Below are 14,088 nucleotides of genomic sequence, written 5' to 3'. Positions count from 1 at the left end.
TGAAAATGCAAATCTATTATGTATGACTTGGTATTCCTTTTAAATATAAAATAAAGTTATCATGTAAATTTCTTTTTTTCTTCTTTGTTTTCCCCTTCCCTCACCCCTCCTTAGAGATGGCTATCACTAGACACAAATATGTATTTATGGTGTACACATACCACTAGACACAAATTGTATATTATATATGTATGTATGTATATATATATGTAAAATCATTTTATACATTTATTTATCAGTTCTTTCTCTGGATGCAGATAGCATATTCCTTCATATACTTTTTGTAGTTAATTTGGGTATTTATAATAGTCAAAATTACTTATTTGCTGAAAGTTGTTCTTAAAATAATACTGCTGTTACTGTTTACAATGTGACAGGTGAAGGTTTCTAAATATCTACTTGAGTTTTACACCACTGCCCTAAAGAAATTCCCATTATAACATATCTAGTATATTTGGTCATCCATTTTCTGCACAAAGACTTCCAAAGAAGAAACTCCACTAAATCATGCTTCCTGTCATGTTTTAAGGTTGTACTGTAAAATCTTCTACTACCTCCAATAATCCCTTATCATGATATTGAGGTGACCGTGGGCTCTTGAAGGCCACCCAATTATAGTGTAAAGTCTGGCAGGTTCTACAGTGCTGGAAAGGCCTTAGAGTCTCAGCAGTACACTACGTTTGCTTTCTGAGAATGAGCCTCGTTAAGAATCAGAAGGATCATTACCAGTAGTCTGGCTATTTGGTGTTGAATGTTTTGGCCATGGCAAGCCCATGGAACAAAGAAGGGTGCAAAAATGTTCTATTTAATCATTTCATATTACAGTGTTTAGGCTAAATATTTGAACAAGACCAAAATGGCAATAATTTTACCTTCCAACAATACCAGTTGTTGGAGGATGAGAAGGTAGAGAAAGTCTGTGAAGAATCTGATAAAGCTTTCTAAATTAAATTAATATATCCTTGGATGCACAATGACTTCAATATAAAAGAGAATGTAGAGAGGAATGGTAAAAAATATGGTGGAAAATATGGTTTGGTGGAAAGAAATGTGAGAAGACAAGGCTTATAGATTCATACCTATATATCATAAATGCTTTCTTCAACAACAACAACAAAAAATATGTAAAGGTATTAGAGCGCCAGATAACATCACTAAAAAAAAAGAGTGAAAATAACATAATTGACTCAAAATTAATCATTACTTATTTACAAATTATTCCTGAACTAGCTCTCAATGTAAGGCAGACCCACTAACTTTTTGGAGCAAAGATCAAAATATGAAGAAAAAAAAACACCTGGAAGAAAGAATAAAAGTGAGAAAACATATAATACAAAACTTTAACCTGATCTACTTAAACAATTTATTGATACTTTAAAATGAAAGATGTAGCATAAAAAGACATCGACATCAATTAGAACATTTTCACATGGAAATTTAACTAATGCAAATCAATTTCTTTCACAAGAAGACCAAAAGAGTCCAGAAGCTTCCTCAGCCAGAGAACTCTTGATCTTCTTGCTGAGCAGTGAGATATGGCATCCAAGTGAAGCACCTGTTAAGAATATGCACTCCTTTAAAAAATCTAATATAAAAGGTGAGAAAAGATTGTGACCAGCATCACCTCATAGAAAAGTTAGAAGCAACCCAGCAATAGCACTTCTGAGGCTGTATCCCAAAGAAATCACACAAATGGGAAAAAGACTCACATGTACAAAAATATTTATAGCAGCTCTTTTTGTGATTGAAAAGAATTGGACATTGAGAGGATACCCATCAATTGGGGAATGACTGAACAAGTTGTGGTATATGAATGTAATGGAATACTATTGTGCTGTAAGAACTGATGAGCAGGCAGACTTCAGAAAAACCTGGAAAGACCTGCATGGACTAAGGCTGAGTGAACTGAGCAGAACCAGAATGTTGTACACAGTAACAGCCATGTTGTCCAATGACTAATGTTGATAGACTTAGCCCTTCTTCAGCAATGCAAGAATCTAAGACATCTCCAAAGGTCTCATGATGGAAAATGCTATCCACATCCAAAGAAAGTACTATAGAGTTTGAATGCAGATTGAAGGATACTATTTGTTGTTTTTTTTGTTCTGTTTTGTTTTGTTTTCTCTTTCTTGTGGTTCCTCCTATTGGTTCTAATTCTTCCTTACAACATCACTAATGTGAAAATATGTTTAATAGGAATGTATATGTATAGCCTATATCAGATTGTGTGCCATCTTGGGGAGGGAGGGGGAAGGGAGGGGGAGAAAAATTGAAAACTCAAAAGCTCATGGAAGCGATTGTTGATAAATAAAAATTAATTAATTTAAAAAATAAAAAATAGAAAAGGATTCTTAAAAAAGAAAAGAAAAGTTAGAAGCAGTGGAAGAAGAAAGATAATTGACCAAAGACCTCATTAAGCAAAGTCATCCCGATAGGACTTATGGATAAAACTGTAAGGTCTTCAGGGGCAGCTAGGCGGTATAGTGGATAGAGCACTGGACCTGGAGTCAGGAAGACTCCTGTTCCTGAGTTCAAATCTGGCATTAGACACTTACTGGCTATATGAGCCTGAGCAAGTCATGTAACCATGTTTTCCTTCAGTTTCTCATCTATAAAATGAGCTGGAGAAGTAAATGGCAAACCACTCCAATATCTTTGCCAAGAAAACCCAAATGGGATCATGAAGAGTCAGTCAATTCAGTTGTGTCTGACTTGTTGAAATGTCTGTGAACATCCAGCTTGATATGTTAAATGGGCAATTAGTGATATAGGACTGGATCTCAGAGAGACAACCTGGAGCAAGATATAAAGATCTGGGAGTCATCAGCATAAATATAGTAGCTAAACTCATGGGAGCTGATGAGGTCACAAGGAGACAGAGTGTAGAAGGAGAATAGGGAGCCTCGGACAGAGCCTTGGGGGCAAAGCACAATTAGCATCGCATGATATGGATGATGAATCAACAAAAGAATCTTAGTGTTGGGCCTAAATTCAGAAAGCCCTGAGTTTAAATCTGGCCTCAGACACTTACTAGCTCTGTAATTTTAGGCCCATCACTTGATGTCTATTTGCCTCTTTAAATTGGGGACAATAACAGCAATTTCCTCACGGGTTTGTTGTGAGAATCAAATGAGATATTTGTAAAGCACTTAGCATGCACCTTCCATGTAGTAGGTGCTATATCAATGTTTATTCCCTTCCCCTCCCTAAATGTCAAAGTGCTGTGCCTAGAGTCAGGAAAATCTGAGTTCAAATTCTGCCTCACACTCACTAGATGTATGACTCAGGACAAGTAACTTAACCTCTGTTTTCCCAACTGCAAAGTGGAGATAATATATAAAACCTAGATCCCACAGTTGTTATGAGGATTAAATGAGATACTTGGAAATGCATTTGCATAATATTTGTCAGTACAATGTCTTATGCATAGTAGGATCTTGATAAGTACTTTTTTTTTCCTTCCTTCCTTTGGGATAACATGACTTAGTTGGATATTTTGCCAAGGTTTCTTTAAAATGATTTTTTCATTCAAGGCAAGTTGACAAACATTGTTTCTCTCTGGATTATGAGATGGTGCTGCTCATAATAGGCTATTATCCTTCTTCATAAGAATTTACAAAAAGTTGATATTCAATTCTGGTAAAGCCTTTGACAGGCATCTTTCTTTATTTGACAAATAGGTCAGATGTTTGCTCACTAATGTGAATTTACGGGGTTTTTTTGGGTCTCCTAGTTGTGGAACTTAATATATATTAGTTAAGCACCTGTATAACATTGTTGTAATCAATATTAATGTCATTTCTATTCTCTTTTTATTTTCAATGGTCAATTACTTGTTGTGATAGTTCAGGATTCAGTTGTTTCACTTGTATACCTTATCTTTTTGTCATTCTTTACTTTTTTTTACTAATTTTTTACTTTTTTTTTTTTCTAATTTTGATCTTCTTCTACAAGGAGAATTTCTTCCTGTACATATAGCTGTTCAGCAATAACTCTAACGTTGATAACAAATCTTTTATCTTTCAGTTAAAATATATTCTATTCCATTTCTTAAAATATTTGGTGCTTGCTATGTATAAAATTTGCCAATTCTTTTCTCCGAAAAAAAAATCTTTTTATAATACAAAATTGTGAAGCTTCCAGATAATCTGTAAATGTTAGGTCTCTCTTCTTCCTTCTTTCTGAACCATGCTTTCCCATATATTACTTCCTATCTTCAAATTATCCCACTTTGGCAATGAAATAACCAGGTATCAAGTGTGTAAGTTATTATAATTTGGAAGGGTTTATTGCATCAGTGTGTGAGTATAGAAGGAACAAGAGAAAATAAAAATGCCCAAAAAACCTACTGATTCTTTTCTCTCAGAACACTGACAGTTGTGCTTTAAACACATGTTTGTATAATAGGATAATCTGTTGAGCAATGATATTTTTGTTAGTTACCTTCTCATCATAAGTTTTTTTCACCTGTATAATTTTCTCCATTACTTTTTCTGGTTTGTATGTGTAATAAGGGATTGATCTGCAGAGTCTCTGATCAATCTCTCATTGCATATGTTTATTTCAATTTTCAATAGTCATCATCATAGAAGAACTTTATAGGCCTTTCTTACAAATACCTCCAAAATTATTTAAGCCATTCAATAAACCTAATAGCAAAGTAGTCATAAGTTTTTGAAAGAGTAAAATGATTTGTCTTCCAAATATGTATATATTGCTATCCTTAGTAGTATTTTTGATTTAAAGCCAAAATTCCTCCACTATAGTGCTATTTCAATTTCTAATCTTAGTGAGGGGGTAACACTGGGTTCTTGCATGATATAGCAGAAACCATAACATGCCTTATTAGCTAAAAAAGTTGAAATGTTCTGGCAATAGTCTATATGTCTGTGACCCAAGGAAGAGCCCTGATAACTCCTCAGAGAGGTTTATTACCAAGTTGGTTGCAAGCTGATGAATTTTTCAGCAATAGTAACTCTTAAAGACTAATCACACATGAAATCACAAACACTTGAATAATTGAAATAAAAGTATAATTGTAGTCAAACCCCTGGGCCAATGCCTCATTCCTCTCCCTCTGCCTGAACCCTGGGAGATGAATAAAACCCTGAAGATCTCAAATATTCTATGAAAGTTGTCCCACTCTGGTCTGAAGAGTGTTTCCTATTCCCAAAGGACATTGATCTGCCTCTGATATCTGCACAAGAAGATTTCTTGGACAATTGGAGATGAAGATGCAGCCCTTAGGGCTCTTATTTTCTCTCAGGGGTCTGGGCTGTTTTAGGTCAGGAACAGAGAACTCCAATCTTAGAGCAGGGATATTTGTAATGTACTAAATCTCTTCCCCCCAAAAAGGCAATGCATCATGGTGACCACCAAAGGCACCACTTGCCCTCCTGAAAAACTTCCCAATTATTATTTCTGAACTTGACCTTGTCTTGCCACCCTCAATTTATCCAATTCCAATATGATTTTTTAAACTTAAGTATCCATCTCTTTCTCACATTCCCCAGCTTTGGTTTCCACTTGGCTTATTACCTTTTAAAAGGATGAAAAGTCTCTACCCCTATCTTCATCCTACTCCAGTCCCTGCTCAGTTCTCAGTTCTCTGTCTAGCCCCTCTCTAATTAATCATTCCTCACCTTACATCTCTGCCTTATTCTTAAATACTCCTAACCTACCAGTTTCAGAGCCTACTATCTCTAGGTCTAGAATTCAACTTTGTAATTTGATTAACCCAATCCATATTACTACTAAAAGACCTGAGGATTTAGACTTGATGGAAACCCTAAATATCTGCCAAAAACCTTTATTTTTTTAAAGGCACTTGAAGACCCTGGAGAACAAGTTACTTGTCCAAGGTCACACACTCACCAATGGTAGAACTAGGAACTCAAATACAATTGCCTTCCCTCTCATAGCCAGAAATAATTTTAAAGATTCTGCTTCCTTACATTTTTTAAAAAGTAATTCACATTATGTAGTGTTTTATAATTTATAAAGGACTTTCTTCACAATAGCTCCATGAGATAAATAGTACAAATATTATTCTTATTTAACTGGTAAAGAAATTGAAGGTTAATTCCCCAATTGATAAATGGTCAAAGGATATGAACAGATAGTTCTCAAATGAAGAAATTAAAGCCATCTATAGTCATATGAAAAAGTGCTCTAAATCACTATTGATTAGAGAAATACAAATCAAAATAACTCTGAGGTACCACATCACACCTATCAGAATGGCCAATATGACAAAACAGGAAAATGATGAATGTTGGAGAAGACGTGGGAAAATTCAACACTAATGCATTGTTGGTGGAGTTGTGAAATGATCCAACCATTTTGGAGAGCAATTTGGAACTATGCCCAAAGGACTATAAAAATGTGCATACCCTTTGACCCAGCAATAGTACTTCTAGGGCTATATCCCAAAGAGGTCACACAAACGGGAAAAGGACCTACATGTACCAAAATATTCATAGCAGCTCTTTTTGTGGTGGCAAAGAATTGGAAATTGAGAGGATTCCCGTCAATTGGGGAATGACTGAGCAAGTTGTGGTATATGAATGTGATGGAATACTATTGTGGTATAAGAAATGATGAACAGGCTGACTTCAAAAAAACCTGGAAAGACTTGTATGGTCTGATGCTGAGTGAAATGAGCAGAACCAAGAGAACATTGTACACAATAACAGCCACGTTGCGTGATGACTAATATTGATAAACTTAACCCTTCCTGGCAATACAAGGATCTGAGACATCTCCAGAGACCTTGTGATGGAAAATGCTATTCACATCCAAAGAAAGAAATATGAAAGTTGAATTGTTTTTTTTTTCTTCTCTTCTGTTGAGTTTTGTTTCCTCTTTCTGATGGTTCCTCCTATTGGTTTTAATTTTTACTTACAGCATCACTAATGTGAAAATATGTTTAATATGAATGTAAATGTATAGCCTATATCAGATTGTGCACCATCTTGGGGAGAGTGGTGGGGAGGAGGGGGGAGAAAAATTTTAAACTCAAAAGCATATGGAAGTGATTATTGATAAATCAAAATAAATTAATAAAAAATAAAATAAAATGAAGGTTAGAAAGATAAAGCCAATTATTTGGGAATCATACAATTGTTAAGCGTGTGCCTTATAAACTAGACCAAATCCAGGATTCTTTCCACCATATAATGCAGAATACTGTCCAAACTGTAGAGCATCGTGTATGCATGCATTGTTCTTTTGCGTGAAAGCTCCTCTTGGTTTATCTTGCTGTTATAACAAATAAAGATAGCACTAATTGTAACTACAATCACATTTCTCCTGGTATTTTTAACACATGCAGTTTATCCTCACTTCTTGATTACTTTTGCTTTCCAGGTTATTTTCTCCTACTCTCTTCTTCAACGCAAATTCTATTTTATTGGTGCCCTCAGTGGCTATTTGCCAGCCTATTAAAATCATGTATCTAAATGAATTACAGTTTGGTTCCCACTTGGCTTATTACCCTTCTCTGGAAAGAAGTTTCTACACCTATCTTCATCCCATCCTGGTCCCTACTCTGCCTCTACTCTGACCTCAGCTCTCTGCCTTTCTCCATTTCTAATCAGCCACACCTTACCTCAAATTTCTGTCATTTTCTCAAATATCCCTAACTAAATTGTACCAACTTTATCTCACTGACTTTCTCAAGTCCTGTATCTCAACTTTTATCAAGGTGGTCACCCCAATTCATCCCTCATAGGATCATAAAACTTAGAGCTTGAAGAAACCCTAAAAATATGGCCCAAACACTTCATTTTGGAAATGAGAGAATAGTCCCTTATGGAAGACAAAGCAACAACTACAAAACAGATACAAAACTTCTGATCAAAATCCAGTTCCCAAAAAGCTGCTCACAACCTTAAACTAAAACACATATTCACCTTTTGTTGATTTTGGAACCCTAAGAAACCAATGCCTCAGTTTCTCAAAATTATCTTCTTATTTTTTTTGTACATCTTCCTAATGCAAATATTGAGCTAGTAGCAACCCAGTTTAAATGACCTGTTTCTTTTATAATAAACTTAAGCTTATATTTGTCTCATGGACTTGAAATAGACTTTGCTTTACAAATATTCTCAATATGTGTTGGTCATTTTATACAAGCTTAAATGGCCTTTTGGAGATTAGCACACCATTTCCTTTTGAGCTGTACCAGGTGGCCAATCTGCCATCTTCTCAATATGTCATTGAGTACCTTTGTCATTCAGTTGTTTTTCAGTTGTGTCCAACTCTGTGTGACCTCACTAGGGGTTTTCTTGGCAAAGATACTGAAGTGATTTGCCATTTCTTTCTCCAGCTCATTTTATAGATAAGGAAACTGAGGCAAACAGGATTAAGTGACTTGTCCAGAGTCACACAGCTTGTAAGTGTCTGAGGCCAGAATTGAACTCACTTCTACCTCCTGGTTCCCTCCAAGTTTCAACTGAAATATCACTATCTGCAGGAAGCCTTTCCTGATTCCCCTCAATGCTAGTGTCTTCCCTGTGTTGATTTCCTAAAATTTACTCTGTATATATTTTGTTTATACATAGTTGTTTTTCATATTGGCTCTCTTACCCATTAAAATCCAAGCTCCTTGAGGGCAAGGACCATTTTTCCCCCTTTTGTAGTATCCTTAGTGCTCAGAACAGTACCCAGGTACATAGTAAGCTAGGTGGTGCAGTGAATAGAATGCCAGGCCAGGAGTCAGGGAGATCTAAGTTCAAATCTAGCCTCAGATACCTACTAGCTTTGTGACCTTGGGTAAGTTACTTAAAGCTGTTTGCCTCAGTTTCCTCATTTGTAAAATGAGCTAGAGAAGGAAAAGACAAACCACTCTAGTATCTTTGCCAAGAAAATCTTAAAAGGGGTCACGAAGAGTTAGACACAACTGAAAATGACTGAAGAACAACAAAAGCACTTACTAAATGCTTGTAAATTTGATTTGACTTTTAGTTGTGTGAGCCTGGTAAGTCAACCTTTTTGAGCCTCAGTTCCCTTATCTGTAAAAGAGATGGTAATGCTTGCAGTTACCTATATCACATGGTTGTCCTCCATCTCCAATTAATTAAAATATAAAAAAGCTGTGCAAATTTTCAATGCCATGTAAATATATTTTTACTATAAATTTAACACTATACCAATAAGTTGCCAAAAGGATATTTTATTAAATTATACAACATAAGAGAGAGGCAAAGGGGCATGGTCAATTGAAAATTGGAGATGGTGTCAGGACGACTTTGGTTCAAGGTCTCATATATACTGTTTGTGTGACCCTGGGCAAGTCTCTTAACCTCTTAATGCCCCAGGTAACTGTATAAGACTAGAAATCTAAGAGCAAGTGTCAATCTGCCTTGGTAGAAGGAGTTTCCTCCTTGAAAGTTTCCTCCAGCAAAATCATAGATCCAGTCCAAACCCAAAACTAAATAAAATTCATTTGTATTACCAATAGGTCAAGAATGTTAAGTGATATAATTTGTTCTCAAAAGATATGCAAAGCAGTAATTGTCAGAACTATATGATACTGGATTAAAAAAATAAAAAAGAAATCAGTGGGATAAAATAGATAAGCAAGAACAAGAAACACATGTGCTCAGCAATTTGGTGATCATTTCCATGAGTGCAATGGAATGACACTGTGCCATAAGGAGTGATAAATATGAATAATTCAGCATGTCATCAAAAGTTTGTTTGAAGTGATGCTAAGTGAAGACAACACAGACAAAAATGTAACAGTGGCTACAACTGTGTAAGTAAAGACAGCACTAAGAGGCAACAAAATTTAACTTAAATACAATGGCCAGTGATGTCATCGTATTGTGAAAATGTAGACATGCATCTTTCCTCTTTCTTAACAGTTGGTAAATTATAAAAGTAGCAAGTCCAAAGCTTGAAATGGCTGTTTTCTTGTAAGGAACTCTGTAGGGAGAGCACTTAGATTTTTGTTAGGAAATGTTTATTGATCCAAAATAAAATGTATCAACCAAACCTTTTGGAAGACTTAGTTTAAGTCCCATCAAATAAGCTGACTTGCTTTAAGTGATTAGTGTGGAAGTCAAAACATCTCTGAGGCTCAATTTTCTTGGTTGTAAAAACAAAATAATAATATTTCCATTATTTCTCTCACAAGGTTTTTTTTGAGGAAACTAATTTTTAAACTAAAACATTATATAGTTATGAACTGCTAATATTATTTCTATTGTTAGCTACTCATCAAATCCCCAACCTTGAGGAAAGGAACTTAATGGAAAATGGAGGGGTTGAATTAAATAACCTTTAAGGTCCCTTCCAGCTATGATCTTATGAACTCAGTCTTCCAGAGGAGAATCCATTCCATATCAAAATCCATTACGTTATGCCTCAGAATAAGCTTCCAAATCTTTCTAACTCACAACTCAGTCAAAATCAAATTGTAAGCGTTGTGATTTCTGATAATTTTTTACTAGAAAAAATTCTTAGAAGAGTTCATTTAGTAAGTTACATATTAAAGTCAAAGCTATTATTTTATATTCCAGGAAGACACCTTAATACCCATTTATTCCTCTAAATTATGTAATCATGTGAGCAGAATGTAAATATTTTATGCCTTGTAGTCCTCATAAATAACTTCAATCTAAACACTGTTGTTATTATTTTAATAGTATTTTATTTTTCCAATTACATGCAAAGATAATTTTAAACATTCATTTTTACCAAATTTTGAGTTTTATTTTTTTCTCCTTACTGCCCCTCCCATCTTCCTTAAACAATGAGCAATTTTATATAGGTTATATATTAACAATCATGTAAAACATGTTTCCATATTAGTCATAGTTGTGACTATGGAAGTTGTGACTTCCATATTAGTCATAGTTGTGACTATCCGGAAGAAACGGACCAAAAGGAAAAAAACCCACTAAAAAATAAAGAAAGTGAAAATAGTATACTTCAATCTGCATTCAGAGTCCATCAGTTCTTTCTCTGGATGTGGACAGCACTTTCCCTCATGAGTCCTTTGTAATTGTCTTGGATCCTTGTATTTCTGGGAAGAGCTAAGTTATTCATAGTTGATCATCTCACAAAGTTGCTCTTACTGTAAACACTGTTATTATTCAAGGACCACATTACAGGAACACCTTATGAAAGGACGATTGAAAAACTGAAAATCGTTTGCTACCGTTTGCCCAGTTGTGTTGCAAATTCATGTTATATTTAGGTAGATGCATTATTCTGAAGAGCATGGATGCTGGCTAAATAATGGAGAATTCCATCCCATATCTGTTTTGCCACATATTAATACGTAATGTTAGTTTTACCTAAAAGGGAGGAGTTAGGGCATGGTCTAGATGCGAAAACAAACAAACAAAAAAACCCAGCAAAAACACACACACAACACACTCTCCCAATTTCTCTCAATTCTAATGCTTTCCCTCTGTTGACTCTTTTCAATATATCCTATCTATCTCTTGTTTGTACATAGTTATTTGCATGTTGTCTTCCCTATTAGATTGTAAGTTCATTGAAAGCAATACCTGTCTGTACTCAGTGCACTTAATAGCTAAGAAATCTGTATTTCCAGCCTTGGTATGGGATCTCAGGCAAATCACTTAAGCACTCTGTGCTTCAATTTCTCTTAAATATATATATATATATATATATATATATATATATTCAGCATCATGATCATAATAATCACTAACCTGAGAGCAAAAAAAAAAATCTGTGTTAAAACCATTTGTTGGAATCCTTTACAGTTTCCACAGAACAGAAATCTATTAGTCAGAATAGAGTCAGTGGGGAATTTTTACACAGGCACACACACACACACACACACACACACACACACAAAGCATTGCCTACAACTAGTCTTCTTGTGACATCTAAACCCTGTCACTATTATGTTTGCTTGGGTTCACAAATCCATTGTAACCTGTAGCTAGTTTTTCTGTCACTTCTCTGGCTCTCCTTTCCTACTAAACTTTGTTTCCTAATGGTAACATCTTTGACCACTGCTATAACCATTGTTTATACTATATCTACCACAGTCATCTTGATCATGTGGGTTGGCAAAATACTGGCTCCCATCACAAGGATCAGAGTTCTTGCCTCCAAAGTTTCTCTTCTTCATGATACCAAAGTCTGAAGAATGACTGTGGCTCTTAAGTGTGGTGGTGCAGTGGATGGAGCCTTGGAAGTGGAGGCAGGAAGACTTGAGTTTTTGGTCTCAGACACTAGCTGTGTGACCCATTTAATCTCTGTCTGCCTCAGTCTTTCTCTTTGTAAAATGGTAAGAGCTACCTCCTCCCAGGGTTGTTGTAAATATAAAATAAGATATTATTTGTAAAGTACTTTGCAAACCTTGACATGCTACATAAATGCTAGCTAGCTAGTAACAGCAGCAGTGGTGGGTGGTAGTAGTAGTGGTAGTAGTAGTAGTAGTAGTAGTAGTAGTAGTAGCAGCAGCAGCAGCAGCAACAGTAGTAATAGTAGTAGTAGTTAGCAAAGTCATTATAGCTTCCACCACCTCCAGGGATGTTTCCATCACAGCTAAATCCATTGTAGCCATGTTGCATTTCCAACATGTCCTCCACGAGTATGTTTGCCACTAAAATCACTGTGACCACCAATTTTTCCACCAGGGCCTAGGTTATCATTTCCAACAAAGCCACCTCCACAGCTACCACCAAAGTTCCTAGAACCACTTCAAGTTTTTTGATTAGAAGAACTTTCCTTGCTTCACATTTATGGTCATTCACAGTATGGTATCTTTGAATGATAATCTTATCCCCATGGTCATGGTAACAGAAAATCACAAAAGTAGAACCATTAGGTGATGTAGTGGATAGAGCACCTGCCTTGGAGTCAGGAAGACTTGAGTTCAAATCTGACCTTATATACTTACTAGCTGTGTGACCCTGGGCAACTCACTTAACTCCAATTGCCTCAAAAGAGAAAAAGAAAGAAAATCACAAAAGTATAGCTTCTCTTCTTGCCACTGCCTCAGTCAGTCATGACTTCAAACACTTCAATCTTTCCATACTGTTCAAAGTAGTCTCCTAAGTGATGCTCCTCAGTGTTTTCCTTAATAGCAACCACAAAGATATTTTTTTCACAGTTAAATGGGCACCTGAACTTTGAGAATCTTCTCAGGAAAGGACTCCCTTTGGTTTAATAACACTAGCTTTGTGAGGTCTTGAGTTCTTGGTTATACCTACCTCTTCCACATTGGCACAGGGAATAAAACTAAATCCCCAGGAATACTTGATATTTGGATCCCTCATTACCACACAACCCATGAGTGTGCCCCATTGCTCAAAATGGCTCCTTAGACTCTCATCTGTCATCTTAAAGTTCAAGCTTCTAAGAACTTTTTGTAGCTGCTCAACTGCTTTGGAGGACTGACAGCAACATGGAGAGAGTAGTAGTAGACACTTCTCATCCTTCTGCAACAGCGTTAAGTATGGAAAAGAACTAGCTAAATAGAATATCTGTGCCCCCCTTTTTTCATCCATTACAATAGAAACAATGATCATATCAATCTCACAGGAATACTATGCAGATGAAGTAAAGTGAGATGACAGATAGGAATTACCGAATCAAAGTCAGTAGAGATTTCAAAGATTTTAGATTAACCTAAAACCAAGCTATAAATTCTATTTTAAAATAAATGAAAGTTATGTAAAAAGTAAGAGATAGTCAATTCAATACAATAAAAACTTATTAAGCACCTATTATGCACCAGGAACTATGCTAAGCGTTGGATATTATTATACTGAGTTTCCCTTGTTTTTCAATTCAATTACATAATTTAATAAATACATGTTATTAGGAAGGCATTATGCCAAGTATTGTGGGGCAGCTAGGTGATGCAGTGAATAGAGCGCCAGGCTTGGAGTAAGGAAAATCTAAGTTCAGATCTAGCCTCAGACACTTAACTAGCTGTGTAATCTTGGTCAAATCATTTAACCTCTATTTGCTTCAGTTCCTCATCTCTAGAATTGAGGTGCACCAGAGAAAGAAATAGCAAACCACCCCAGTATCTTTGCCAAGAAAACCCTTTGGACAATAGCACATAGGGTCATACAGAGTCACATTTGA

The 14,088-nt window shown here is 35.6% G+C and overlaps 1 pseudogene; it reads right to left on the bottom strand.

The window, feature by feature from the left end:
- The window catches only part of LOC114049797, a 71,055-nt pseudogene extending 57,553 nt beyond the window's left edge, over nucleotides 1–13,502 (bottom strand).
- Between the last annotated feature and the right edge of the window lie 586 nt (nucleotides 13,503–14,088).

Source organism: Vombatus ursinus, unplaced genomic scaffold (assembly GCF_900497805.2).
Source record: "Vombatus ursinus unplaced genomic scaffold, bare-nosed wombat genome assembly UNPS02000577.1, whole genome shotgun sequence".
NCBI classification, from domain to species: domain Eukaryota; kingdom Metazoa; phylum Chordata; class Mammalia; order Diprotodontia; family Vombatidae; genus Vombatus; species Vombatus ursinus.
Note: the sequence above shows the minus strand (reverse complement) of the source record. Positions and strands in the feature narration are given on the sequence as shown.